This window comes from Neophocaena asiaeorientalis, unplaced genomic scaffold, assembly GCF_003031525.2.
Source record: "Neophocaena asiaeorientalis asiaeorientalis breed wild unplaced genomic scaffold, Neophocaena_asiaeorientalis_V1.1 scaffold72, whole genome shotgun sequence".
NCBI lineage: Eukaryota > Metazoa > Chordata > Mammalia > Artiodactyla > Phocoenidae > Neophocaena > Neophocaena asiaeorientalis.
This window is the reverse complement of record NW_020185336.1, coordinates 10,682,023-10,696,609: the sequence shown is the minus strand read 5'-3', so window position 1 is coordinate 10,696,609 and position 14,587 is coordinate 10,682,023. Positions and strand designations below refer to the sequence as shown.

Sequence of the window (14,587 nt, the reverse complement as noted above, 5' to 3'; positions counted from 1 at the left end):
TTAAACAGTTTCATACAAACACATGTATTAATTGTGATTTGACTCTGGCAAATTTGATGTGTTTTTTAAAAAAATCTTCCTCTTTCCCTCCTATAATCATCCTATGGACTGACATGTTAGCATAGTCTTTTCCATTGTTCTAACAGCCAAAAATAACCTGTATTCCTTTTCCATTTAGGTCATGGAGGTTAATTGGCACTGTGCCTACTGACTTATTAATAACAGCTAGCATGCAGAGGACTTTTTTATTAAACCATTCTGCATTCAATTTATGATGCCTGTGACTCATTATGACGTTGTAATAATGCTATAACTGTAAGAAGAGTATTTATGATTTTTGATTAGCAAAAGAAAGATTAGCTTCACCTTGTAATGTCAATAAAAAAGAAGAGAAGGGCTTCCCTGGTGGCACAGTGGTTGGGGGTCCGCCTGCCGATGCAGGGGACGCGGCTTCGTGCCCCGGTCCGGGAAGATCCCACATGCCGCGGAGGGGCTGGGCCCGTGAGCCATGGCCGCTGAGCCTGCGTGTCCGGAGCCTGTGCTCCGCAATGGGAGAGGCCACAACAGTGAGAGGCCCGCGTACCGCAAAAAAAAAAAAAGAAGAGAAAAGCATAATGAGTCTTCCAAATATATAGTTCACAACACAGTTGTAAACACTTTGATCTCTAAATCAATGCTTCTGTCCAAGAGAAAACATAATTGCCTCTACTACTAAATTTAGCAGTTACCAACAATTTTAATTTTTGGTTGTTAGTCCACAAAGTATGGTGAGATCCTTTAAGACACAATTCTGTAGTTATCTTAATGATTTATATGTTGGCTTTTATGAAATAGTTTTAAGTTTTTAAAAGGTCTGGTTTTACTGATTGCTCTTGTTGATTACTTGGGAATGAATTCATTGCTTTTGGAAAAGGGTCATTCAATAGATTTTCACTTTTCTGCTCATTTATAAATTTTAATGTCGAATATAAAAGTCACTAAAATGATTTAATTATAGCTATATGAGATGATACAGAGGTATTCCCTGGATGTATCTGAATGAGAAGATGACTGGTCTCCCTTCTTCTGCATATGTATACGAGTATATGGTTCTATTATATTTATGTTTCCATTCCATTCCAACGAATAGTACCGGAAGACATTCATTAACAAGTAGGGTGGAAATAAGGGCTCAAATATAGGGTGAAGAAGAATAAAGAGGAATAAAACAAAACTGAAGAAAAAAAGAAAAGTACTGTCTGAAAATAAAAACAATTTGGTATGTGGTTACATTATTTTATTCAAGTAAATTAAATATACTTGATAATATATATAAAAATATAATAATTATATTTTTATTTAAAATGCTAAGATCAATCAATTAAAAAACAAATTAATCAAACTGATTTTAAAGCCTTGGTGAGAGACAATTTCTTTGTAAATAATGAGAACCAGCGGAATTCTTCTTTGCAAACCTTAGTGACACACATGGATTTGTACTATGCATACGTTTGACAATTAATAAAGAATGCATATTCTTTATTATTGGGGTAAAAAATTTATTTTAACTATTGCCACAAGAGAATCCATGAAGAAGGAATTTTTAAAAATTTACTTATTGTTTCTAATTTGGGAAGGGTACTTTGATTGACTGTCCTGGGAGGGGAAGTCTAGGCCTTTGATGCCTTATTCTGTACAAAACAAAGTAATAACCATACTGTTATTCATAAAACACTAATAAGGAATTTGGAGTTTGCTGTAAGCAGGGAGAAATTGGAGTGTGGGAAGGGAAGTAGTCAGGCAACAAGACACATAAGGCTGGGTTTCTGGGGAAGGATGGCCAGAGAAAAATGCCCACTTATGATGAGGCCAAAGAACTTTTAAGGATAACAGGCCATGAAAGCTTTTCTGACATATAAAAGTTTTTCACCACTCAAAATCTTCACTAAAATTTCCCATGCATTAAAAACTTTGGATGCAACAGTTGGGGAAAAAATGAGCAAAAGTGATTTAGTTGCCTGTCTAGGTTAGTGTTGTAAAGCAGAAAGCAAGTGCTCATGGAGAGAGGGGTTCAAGTCAGAATTAGTTTATCAGAGGTCACAACTGGTAGTTCAAAATTGCCATGAAAATATAAACGGTGAAAATTTTACTTACGATTTAAGGAAAACTTTCCACTTCCCACAGTTGTTTCTGAATAATATTGGAAGTCAAAATCAACTCAAAGACTCAAGCAGATTATTTGGGGTTTGTATGTTGTTTTGCATGTTATTTTGTGAATAACCTTCCCTGTATGTTAACAATGCCACAGGTGTAACCAAGTGCATTAAAGTTTTAGAAGCCCAGTCCTATAGCACTAAAGGCCAGATCCATGCTGTGCTCTATGCAGAAGTGAGATAAATGTTAATCCCACATGATTTCTCATCTGGAGATCTGAGAGCTCTTTATGCCTTGTGCCTGGTGTAAAAACAGTTTTTTATTTTCAGCCTAGAGTTTGTGTCTCCTTAAGCCCTCAGACACAGGTTCATTGCCCCTGCTAGGGAATTATTATCCAAGACAGCACTATGCTATCTTCAGCACAGAAATCTTTTCTCTAATTCTTTTTTTAGGTTAAAAAAAAATCTGTCTTGCAAATAACTCCTAGTGGACTCACCAAATGTTCATCAGACAGGCCTAGAAACAAGCTGACTCAAAATCTTGTGACACTACATCCAATTATAAAGTGATACAGTGACGTGGTTGGGATAGATCTCTAAAGCTACATTGCCTGGATTTGAATCCTTGCTTCTTCATTTACCTTCTGTAAGATCTCGGGCAAACTACGAAATATTCCCTCAAGTCCCCATCTATAAAATGGAGCTAATTATAGCACTTATAGATTAATTGAGTTAACCTAAGTGAATGTAAATATTTTAGAAACTTTCCCAGAATAGAAAGCATTAGACAATATTAAATATTAGAAATATTATATATTAGAAAATGTTGAATGATACATATTAGATAATATTGTTTCTACAGCACAGCAATATGATTTAGTCACTAACAGTGACCATGTTTCTTTTTTTCTACTTTAACTTTTCCCTTGGATCCCTGGGTCTTCAAAAATATCGTATGGGCTGATTAGGCAATGAGCTAGCCATTAGTACATGCAATTAGGATGTGAGCGGTAGTCCAGGGCCTTCATGCACTCATATACTCAACAAATATTTATTGAGCCCCTAATATGTACTATGACTATGCTAGTGTCTAGGAACACAGTGATGACAATAATTAATCCCCGTCCTCAAAAAAGTATGCAGTTTATTAGATAGGTATGCAAATTAAAAATTATAAAGACACTAATAATAATGAGAATAATGTATGAGAAGAGATGGGAAAATAATCGAAGAAGATATTAGGTTGATTTGTAAGAGCAACGTAGAGTGTCACAGAACAGGCAACAGTAACCTAAGACTTGAAAGAAGAGCAAGATTTTTTCCATAAGTAAGTCAGGTTGAGTATTTCTGAGTAAAGAACAACAAATGCAAAGATGGTAATGCAAATGGGAATCGTGCTTTGGAGACTGCAAAGAATTATAAATTCCTGTAGCATAAAGCTTGGGGGAGGTAGTGGTGGGCAAGGGGGCCAAATGACAAAGGCCCTGCATGCCATGTAGTAAACGTGAAAATTTCTCTTTCAGGTGAAGAGAACCATTGAAGAAGCTTGAACAAGGGCGTGAAAATGATGTGATTTACATGATGTCTCCCTGACAGACGTGATGACAGAAGGACTCAGGTACCAGGAACCAGTGAGGCAGCTATTGGGTGCTCAGGCAAAGTATGATGATGAGTTCCTTGGTTAGAGGGAAGCTAGTGGGATAGAAGACAAGGGATTTAAGAAATACGTAAGTGGGAGAATGGTCTCAACTTCATGATTGTCTGGGTGCTGTGAATGTGGAAATATGAGGAAAGAACCGCTTCTGTGTTTCTAGCTAAATGCTGTTGAATAGATGGTGAAATTGACATGAGGTTCTAACTTCACTTGCCTTACAGCCTGAAATGCTCGGCAATGTGGATGACCTTTACTCTACAAGGTCACTTCAAAACTGCATAGGAATGACCTACACAAGGAGGACTGTCACCTGCCATTTCTACCTAAGAACATATTAATACAGTTTATCACATTAATCATCGCATTGAAATGTATCTTTATAGCAGAACCTTGGAAATATAAACCATATGGCACATTTAGGATTTAGGTCTGTAAGACAGCACTGTGAGAGCCCTGCTTCATGAAGAGCAGAGACTTTACTGGAGGTGGGGAGCAGGGTCAGATAGGCTAGAGACTATGCAAATAGATACACACATATACTGTGAAAAGTTAGGAATAAAGTGATAGAAGAAGTGATGAGTAAATTAAAACTCATAAAAAAGTAAATGAGGGTCAGAAAGTTCTCAAAACTTTCATACTTTGTGGGTCTGTGCTGATTATTTAGGCAAGTGAATAGTAGACAGTATACAACAGTAATGAGAAAAATGTATATTTAATTGGCATTATATAAAATAGTTTAATATTATATAATATTAATGCAACAAATAATGTATTATGTTATAACATATACCATATATAATATAATAAATACATAATAAAAATAGTAAGCAAAGAGACTGATAGCATTTAGGCATGTTCATATGAAGTAACTACAACTGGCATCAGTTCGCTAGTCAACAGTATTGCATCTACATTAGGTCATCATCAGAGAGAAATACAAGGAGGTCAAGGTTGATTTCTCACCTATGATTCTCAATACTTAATCATTTTTTCTCCATTATCTTGTAATATATAGTTTTAAAATATGTTCCTTTTACGATTTTTAATATACAGTTTAGCTTCTTCGTGATACATTAAAAGTGGTTCAGGAAATTATTAAAGTGTTGGGGTAGATTTGGCTACACATATGCAATTAAATTTGGAAACATTTATCAAACCCTGGCTGTAAGGCTCCAAGATATTAATAATTACATACAAGAATGGGTGACAAAAATTGAACTTTGGGTTTTTTTGGATACATTGATTGGCTTTATAAAAATATTATACTAGTGGTAAATCAAATTACATAAAATCTATATGGGCTACCTTACTCATAGAAACATTTTATTCATATCCTTAAATTGATTATGGTAATCCCTGCACCTGACATTAAGATGGTTTTAGGAATTTGAGGCATTTTCCCCTTGATCCCAGGAAACATTTACGGAGTAACAACCATGTGTTAGATAATAGGGCACAGAGATAAGACATGGTTTCTGTACTCAGGGAACTTACAGTTTAGTGGGCAGACATAGATAATGCAGTACATAATAATAATTCAGCTTGTTAGGTGATATCACCTGTAAAGACCAACTTTATGATAGACACTGTAAATAATAGTTATTTATTAGCTTTCTTGTGTCAGGCACTATATATAACATTATCTATAATTACCACAGAAACCCTGCAAGGCAGGTTTTCTTTTGACTTTTATAGATAAGGAAAAGAAAGATTAAAGAGGTGATAGATTGTTAATGTCATAGCTTCAAAAGGATGGTTTCAGTCAGGATTACATTGCAGGGCTACCTGACTGTGTTTACAACTTTGTGAGCTACATGTCACCCTCTATTCCATGAAACTATTTTTCGAAGTGTAATGATATAAAGGCAACTTCTATGTTTAAAATTTATTTTCTAGGATTATCTAAATAATTTGTATGCGATTGAGCCATTAAAACTGCTATATCCATCCAAAATAAAGAATAACAAACTCTAGATTGTTTATCAATAAGTTGTCTACTACATTTGAAGAATTAAAGCCTTTTTCTTTTTTTTTTTTTTTTGCGGTATGCGGGCCTCTCACTGTTGTGGCCTCTCCCATTGCGGAGCACAGGCTCTGGACACGCAGGCTCAGCGGCCATGGCTCAGGGGCCCAGCCGCTCCGCGGCATGTGGGATCTTCCCGGACCGGGGCACGAACCCGTGTCCCCTGCATCAGCAGGCGGGCTCTCAACCACTGCGCCACCAGGGAAGCCCCTTAAAGCCTTTTTCTTGATGATATTTTTTGAAGCTAGTGAGCTTCTGTTGGTGTCTTTCTGTCTCTGGGATTTGCTGAGCTACAGTAAGTCTGTCCCTTTCAAAATCTCTTTGCTTTCAGAAAATACCTCGGATCTAATGTGGAGCAAAGCAGGACATAAGCCCAATGGCTACATGTAGAGAAGCTCTAGGAGGAATGAATTGGGACATGGTCAATGTAACCTGGCGGCTGAGTCACTTGGCACTAAAATTAAACGCATCAGAATTATGTTCCCCAAAACTATAGGCTGAAAATATGTAACACATTGCTAATTTGAGACAATAACACACAGATGATTTTTTTGTTATATTAACTTATCTGAAGCAATGTAATCATTTGTTGTTTGCAGAAAGCAACCTGTCCATAAACTACATTAACTTTACACCATTTTGGCTTGAATTCTTTCTTAGGTGTTTAAGCAGTGCAAATTCCCTCTTTCCATCTTTCTGCTTCGCTCTGTGTTATTCAAACTTGAAAAAGTTCTCACCACTTGAATACCCTTAGTCTCTATCACAATAATGGCTAGCAATTTTACACTGGGTTTGTCAAAGTGAGTTTCCTGGCTAGTGGCCACTCCTCAAGGTCTACTAATACTGGATACATGGAAACATTTACTTCCCATTTGATGGGAAGGTTCTATGACAAACTTTACTGGATGGCAATTTTGCAATATATTTCAAAAATCAGAACATACTTAGCCCCTAAGCAATTTTCCTGTGAGAATATATCTCACAAAAAATATGGAAGAAAGCATGAATAAATATGGATAGGAATATTCATCAAAGAAACATTGATATTAGTAATAGTAGTTGGGAAAAATAAATGCAAAAACTGAATGGTTGTTGTTAATATAAATGATACTATTAATAACATTAATAATGCCACATACAAATTAACACTTTAAGCATGATATAATAGTAACATCTCTCTTTACAAAAACAGTGTAAAAAATCCACGTGACAAATGTCTTTGCAGATCAATAAGATTTACACTTGTTCAATTTATACTTGAAATGTACATATATTTTTTCAATAAATGGATGTTACTACTGTATTTTCAAGTGCATAAGATAGAGTTCATTGACATAGTTGAGATGCAGAACATTTCCATTACCACAAGGATCCCTCATGCTGACCTTTCAGAGCTACACCACATCCTTATATGTCCACTCTGTCCCTGACTCTTGGTGACTACTAATCTGTTCTCCAGTTCTATAATTTTGTTATCACAAATATGTTATAGCAATAGAAATATAGAATATGTAACCTTTCGGGATTGGGTTTCTCATCCACAGTTGTTTGGAAGTTTATTCAACTCACTGCATGTATCAAAAGTTTGTTATATTTTATTGTTAAATGATATTCCATGTGTGAATGCAACACAGTTACAGTAGTTGTGTGTTTAGTTTTTAAGAAACTGCTAAACTGTGTTCCAGACTATCTGTATTCTTTTACATTTCTACCGGTAGTGTATAAGTTATCTAGAATTTCCCACTAGCATTTGTTTTTGTCACTATTTATCCTTGCCAGCATTTGTTTTTCTCATTATTTTAAAAATTTTAGTCATCGTGATAGGTGTGTAGTGATATCTCATTGAGGGTTTCATTCCCTAATGGCTAATGATGTCTAACTTTTTTCATGTTCTTTTTGCCAACTTATAGTCCCTTCAGTGAAATATCTGTTCATATTTCTTTCATAATTTTGTCCTTCTATTTTCTTTATGACATTTAGATTTACAACTCTAGCATCCTCAATCAAAACAAAAGTATTAATAAAAGCATAATCATATCTTAGCTTTCAGAACAGTTTAGGTAATTTTCTCATTCAGTTGAAAATAGTGTGGAGTCATATGGTCCAGAAAATAAAATTATAATACCCCCAGACCTCAGAAATATAGATTAGCCAAATGTTTGTATTTAGATGGACAAAAAATGTATATTGTGAAGGATCAAATATGTAGTTATTGACACTAATATATAGTAGGATATTTCCATTGAACTCAATCTTTATTTTATGAGGCAACATTTTTATCTCTTTTTTTCTTAACATCTTTATTGGAGTATAATTGCTATACAATGGTGTGTTAGTTTCTGCTTTGTAACAAAATCAATCAGCTATACATCTGTCATTTATGTCATAGAGTGTTCTGCCTATATTATCCTCTAAGAGTTTTATAGTGTCTGGCTGCAGAAAAATATAAGACACTGATGAAAGAAATTAAAGACAATACAAACAGATGGAAAGATATACCATGTTCTTGGATTGGAAGAATCAACACTGTGAAAATGATTCTACTACCCAAAGCAATCTACAGATGCAATCTCTATCAAACTACCACTGGCATTTTTCACAGAACTAGAACAAAAAATTTCACAATTTCTATGGAAACACAAAAGACCCCAAATAGCCAAAGCAATCTTGAGAAAGAAAAATCAGGCTCCTGGACTTTCGACTATACTACAAAGCTACAGTAATCAAGACAGTATGGTACTGGCACAAAAACAGAAATATAGATCAATGGAACAGGATAGAAAGCCCAGGGATAAATCCACTGACATATGGTCACCTTAGTTTTGATAAAAGAGGCAAGAATATGCAATGGAGAAAAAACAGCCTCTTCAATAAGTGGTGCTGGGAAAACTGGACAGCTATTTTTATAACTCTTAAATGATGTTTATTCAATTAACTTTATTTCACACCTAGATTGATGAGAATTTTATCTCAAAGTTCTGACAGATTATTGCATAACTTTTATTTTTTAGGGTGTTTCATTATCAATTTCTAAATATGGAAGAGGATTCTTCAAAAACATGTTATTACTTGTTAAAATGCTAGAATACAAATGTGATATTATTCACATGTTAAAGCCTTATATTTGAATGAGAGATAATGTAGACTTTAAAAAAAATTTTGGTATAATAACCTACCACTGCTGATCATTTTTAACCTTTTGTCACAGAAGGATAACTAAGACCAGTATGTAAACTGTTATAGTTTCCATCTTGAGTTCATTGTTAAAGTAGACTTATAAAAGATCATAGAAAATTATAATGGGCTTCATATATTATTATTTTTTAATTTTGCCTTTATAAATAAATTCTCTATGAAGTTAGCTATAGTCCCTCCTTTTGTGCATTAACCTCCATCCCCCACCTACTCAGGGACATCATGCTTGGACAGAAAAATATAAGATTTTTTATTTGAAGACTACATTGAGAATTGAAATTAAACAATACTTCTTATAATAATATAGAGAAGATGGAAGACTTAGAGATTTCTACACTAAAACATGCAAAACATTGTGGAGATAAATTAAAGAAGACCTAAGTAAGTGCAAATATGTACCATGATTGGCGACTGGAAGAAAATAGTGTTTAGATATCGAATTCTTTCCAAAATGATCTGTAGAATCAGTGTAATCTCAACCAATTTCCTGAATTTTTTTTGTAGAAATTGACCATTCAATTATAAAATTTATATGGACAACACCAGAACGGCCAAAGCAAATTTTAAAGCTAACAAATAAATTGGAGAACACAGAATATTAAATCCCAAGACTTGCTGTAAATGAAAACATTTCAGAAAAACAAAAGCTAAGAGAATTCAAGGCAGTGTTGTTTTAGAAAAGGAAAGACATATGTATCAGTGAAACATAACAGAGTCCAGAAATATACCCACATATATAAGTTTATTGATTTTTGAAAATGGGGTCAAATTAATTCAAAGGGAAAAAGAATAGGCTTTTGAACAAAGGGTGCTGTAATAAATGAACTTCCAGATAAAAAAAGTAAATTTTTACTTTTACATCACATATATACAAAATTAACTTGAAGACATAGATCTAAAGGTAAAACATAAAGCTGTAACAGTTTTTGTACCTTAGGTTAGGCAAATATTTCTTAGAACAAAAAGAACATGAACCATAAAGAAAAAGCTAATAAATTAAACTTTATCAAAATTTAAAATTTATGCTCTTCAGAAAACACTGTAAAAAAATATTTTCTGCCAGTGGAATGGCAGAAAATACTTGCAAAACACATATCTGTTAAAGAACTTTTATCCAAACTATATGAAGAGCTCTTACAACTCAATAATAAAAATGAAAACACCCCAACAAATTACAGAGCTAAAGATGTGAACAAAAGAGCATATATGAATAGGAAATAAACTCATGAAAAGATGATCAGCATAATTAGTCATGAAGGAAATGCAAATTAAACTCATGACGAGATAATTCTACACATCTGCTGTAATGTTTAAATTTAGAAAAACTGATAATTCCAAATCCCGGTGAAGATGCAGAGCAACTGGAACTCTCCTACATTGTTTTGGGAAAACAGTATGGTACAGCATGTTGAAAAACAGTTTGGCAGTTTCTTATAAATTTAACTATACACAACATATGAACCAATAATGTCACTTCTAGGTATTTACCCAAGAGAAATGAAAACATATATCTACATTAAGACGTGTACACAAATAGTTATAGCAGTTTCATTCATAATTGCCAAAACTGGCAACAATCCAAATGACTACCAACATGCAATGGATAAACAAATGTGGTTTTTCTATACAATGGAATACTTCTCAATAATCAAAAGGAATGAACTACTGATATCTGCAACGATATGGCTGAATCACTAAAGCATTAGGCTAAGTGAAAGAAATCATTTATAAGGCTACATACTTTATGACGGCATTTATAAAACATTGTGGAAAAGACAGAACTATAAAGACAGAAATTAGATCAGTGATTTCCAGGGATTTGGGATAGGTGGAGGGAATGAGTACAAAGTTCATGATGGAAGTTTGAGGTGATGAAAATGTATCTTGATTATGATGTGGTTTCAGTAGTATATTCATTTGGCAAAACTCATTGAACCACATGCTTAAAAAAAGGTGATGTTTACTTTATGTAAATTATACTCCAAGAAACATGACTTAAGATGCACTAAATTAAAATAGCCATAGTGCTTATAAAATTTGGGTAGGTGTTTCTGATTAATAGATTTCATATAGCCTTCTTTGTTTCTTATGATTATGGCCAATCCCCAATAGTATTTCAGAGGGCAGAGAATTCTAAAATGAGATAGTGTATTTTCCATCCTTTGGGAACTCACAATATGACAGATATCATTATAACTGAGGACATTTGATTATTGTCAAGGCTTAAAATAATATGATGAAAAATCAGTGGTGTAATAAATGCTTTGGAGGTGGTAATGCTCTCTCTCTCTATTTTTTAAAATTAATATATTTATTTTTGACTGTGTTGGGTCTTCGTTTCTGTGCGAGGGCTTTCTCCAGTTGCGGCGAACGGGGGCCACTCTTCATCGCGGTGCGTGGGCCTCTCACTGTCGCAGCCTCTCGTTGTGGAGCACAGGCTCCAGACGCGCAGGCTCAGTAGTTGTGGCTCACGGTCCCAGTTGCTCCGCGGCATGTGAGATCCTCCCAGACCAGGGCTCGAACCCGTGTCCCCTGCATCGGCAGGCAGACTGTAAACCACTGCGCCACCAGGGAAGCCCAATGCTCTATATTTTTATTATTTAAATTTGTAAGTCAATATTTGCGTTCTAAATTCTAATGAATTCTTACAGTTAATTATGCAGTGCTTTCTAATTTTAGAATCCCTTTTCAATTAATGCAACACAAGGAGTAGAGAGCTTTCTAACAACTCTTACTCTAAAATTTAAGGAACGAAATGCCTATTTAAGAAATGAATATTCTGAAACCAAATTTAATTTAAAATTACCTTTCTATTTTGCATTAATCTGCAGGCATACTATACATAAATATTCAGATCAGGTTGAGCAAACAAATAAGAGGAGGTTACCGGAAGAAATGTAAAAGAAATATCAGATGGAAAAACAGCAAACAGTTAATTATTCTGAGCACTTACCATGTGCCAGGGTCTATTATAAGCGCTTAACAGGTATTAATTTACTTAATGTTCAGAAAAAACCCTATGAGATAGATCTTTTATTATAACGAGGAAACCGAGAATCTAAGAATGTAGTAAATTGCCAGAGATTGTATGGATACTAACAGAACTCATATTCCAACCCAGGCAGTCTGGTTTCAGAGTAAAAGCATCTATAACTGTCCTTGGAAGATATAGAGTCATAGTTATATGAAAAGAAAAAAAGTTCATTCCTAGTATAAACCAGCAAGAGAGTGGGGAGTGAGGGAATTAGGGAAGACTATGTGGGAGAACTTCTGAAGACCTGGGGAATGTCCAAATCAGATATAAACTTATAAAAGTCCAGGAAAAAGGAAAGATCAGGAGATAAAACACACTCTGACCAACTCAACCACGTTGTACTGTTTTGGAATAATCTCTGGCTCCTTTCATCAGGCAATTATTAAACTTCCACTGAGATACAGATCTGTATTTCTAATGGGAAACAGATTTGGGGAGTAGAAAGTTAGGCAGGATTTATATTATTAAAGGGTAGAAGCATCATCCTCGTTCTCATTCTGAACTAGCCTGTATCTGACGATGAAGCTTCTGGACAACAATAAGTTGATACCAGAATTCAGCCTCTCTGGAACCACCCCCATTGTGGGACCAATCAAATAAAGTCTAATTATAAAGAGACATTACATTTGTTGAAACTAGGAAATATATATACATCAACTACTAATGTCTCTGACAAGTTTCAAGGCCTGTGAACGTCTAATACCATCTTTTAAATCCCTGGTTATCTCTCACTTTGCTCCAGAATACAAAATCTGTTCCTTTTAAATGAAGCTCCTCGTTAAATAGACCCTAGTAATGTTCACTTTGCTGACTTATCTAGTTTCCTTTTCTTGTAATGCACTTGATTGCTCTTTTCAAATTCTTTGATTTTTGAGGCTTATTTGAGATTACAAATTTGTGCACATTTATATTGCCTTCACTTGTGTCAGTTTCTTCTGCCCTATTACATTTATATTTCATATTCATATATCGTTGCATTTCATGTCATACATTTATATTTCATAGTTCATGACACTTATCACTTATAATGATGTAGTATTGCTTGAGAATGAAGATAATATTTTATATGTAATACTTACTCTTTGCAAATAAATTTGCACAGAATAGACCCTTTATATGTAGCTGTTGATTCAAATAGAAACTATCAAATTAAATAGGTAAAGGGGCATCAATTATGAGATGCAGCCTGACACAAAGTATTCTTATTTTGACACTTTGAAAATTAATGATAACAATAGTAATAAAATACAGAATAAAATATAACTGAATCCATGTATGCCCCACTAATATTTGTCAAAAGTTAATATATAGTTTTGCTTCAATTTTTTTCATGAAAGTAGAACATTAAGCATAAATTTTAAATCTATTTTTTTTCTCCACAGTTCTGTTGCCCTTTTGCTATGTATTTAGTAAGTATTCTTTTAGATCATGAGTATTATAAAAATCAGATTAGTTAATTCAAATAGTCTTACAGTTTATGGCTTTATCACAAATATATATATCAATTAATACATATATGCATATGTATGTGTGTGTTTATCCTATATGTACTTCAACAAGTAGCATACATATACATATATATATATACATGTATACATATAAAAGGAAGAAAGATACCGAGGATATGGTCGAGGAAGCTGAGAAGTACAAAGCTAAAGATTAAAAGCAGCAGGAAAAATTGTTTTCCAAGAATTTGCTTGAATCTTATGCATGAAAGCAGCTGTTGAAGATGAAAAACTTCAAGACAAGATCAACAATGACGACAAACAAAAATTCTTGATAAGTGTAATGAAATCATCAACTGGCTTGAAAAGAATCAGACTCCAGAGAAGGAAGAATCTGAACAGTTGCAGAAAGAGCTAGAAAGTCTGCAATTCCATCATTACCAAACTCCAGAGGACAGGAGGCAGGCCAGGGCACTTCCCCAGTGGTGGAGTTCTTCCATCTGGTGTGGCCTCCTCTGGGCCCACCACTGAAGAGTTAAGTCAACCTTAGCATAGATTTAACATTGTTCCACACGACAAAACACTGAATGACCCAAATTTGTAACAAATAGCATTGCATCTTAATCAGTCTACTCTAAGTGGAAAATGCAATGTCTTAAATAAAACTGTATTTAAACTTGGCACCATGAAAATGTATACATATGTGTACATACATGTATATACACATATATGTATCAATATATATGTGTTTATATTATTTCCAAGTTTCACTTCATTTCACTATTTCAAACAATGCTGCACCTAACATTCTTTACAGCTCTTCTTGTGTACATGTTGTGTTTCCACAAGGAGAATGACTACCAAAATTACATTAGTTATATGCATTGCAAATATTTTTCTGACTGTAGATTTCCTTTAACTTTATAGGGATAATTTTGTCCTTTTTTTTTTTTCAAAAAAAATCTTTCTGCATTGATGTCACAAAGATGCTTTTACTTATTTTCTTGTAAATGTTGCAATGTTTTGCTTTTTATGTATAGGTATTTAACCCATCTGGAACTTATTTTTGAGTATGGTATGAGGTAGGTATCTAATTTATCATTC

The 14,587-nt window shown here is 34.1% G+C and overlaps 1 pseudogene; it reads left to right on the top strand.

Moving 5' to 3' along the window:
* Window positions 1–13,662: 13,662 nt before the first annotated feature.
* On the top strand, window positions 13,663–14,033 carry LOC112393579 (heat shock cognate 71 kDa protein pseudogene; annotated as a pseudogene).
* Window positions 14,034–14,587: the final 554 nt, after the last annotated feature.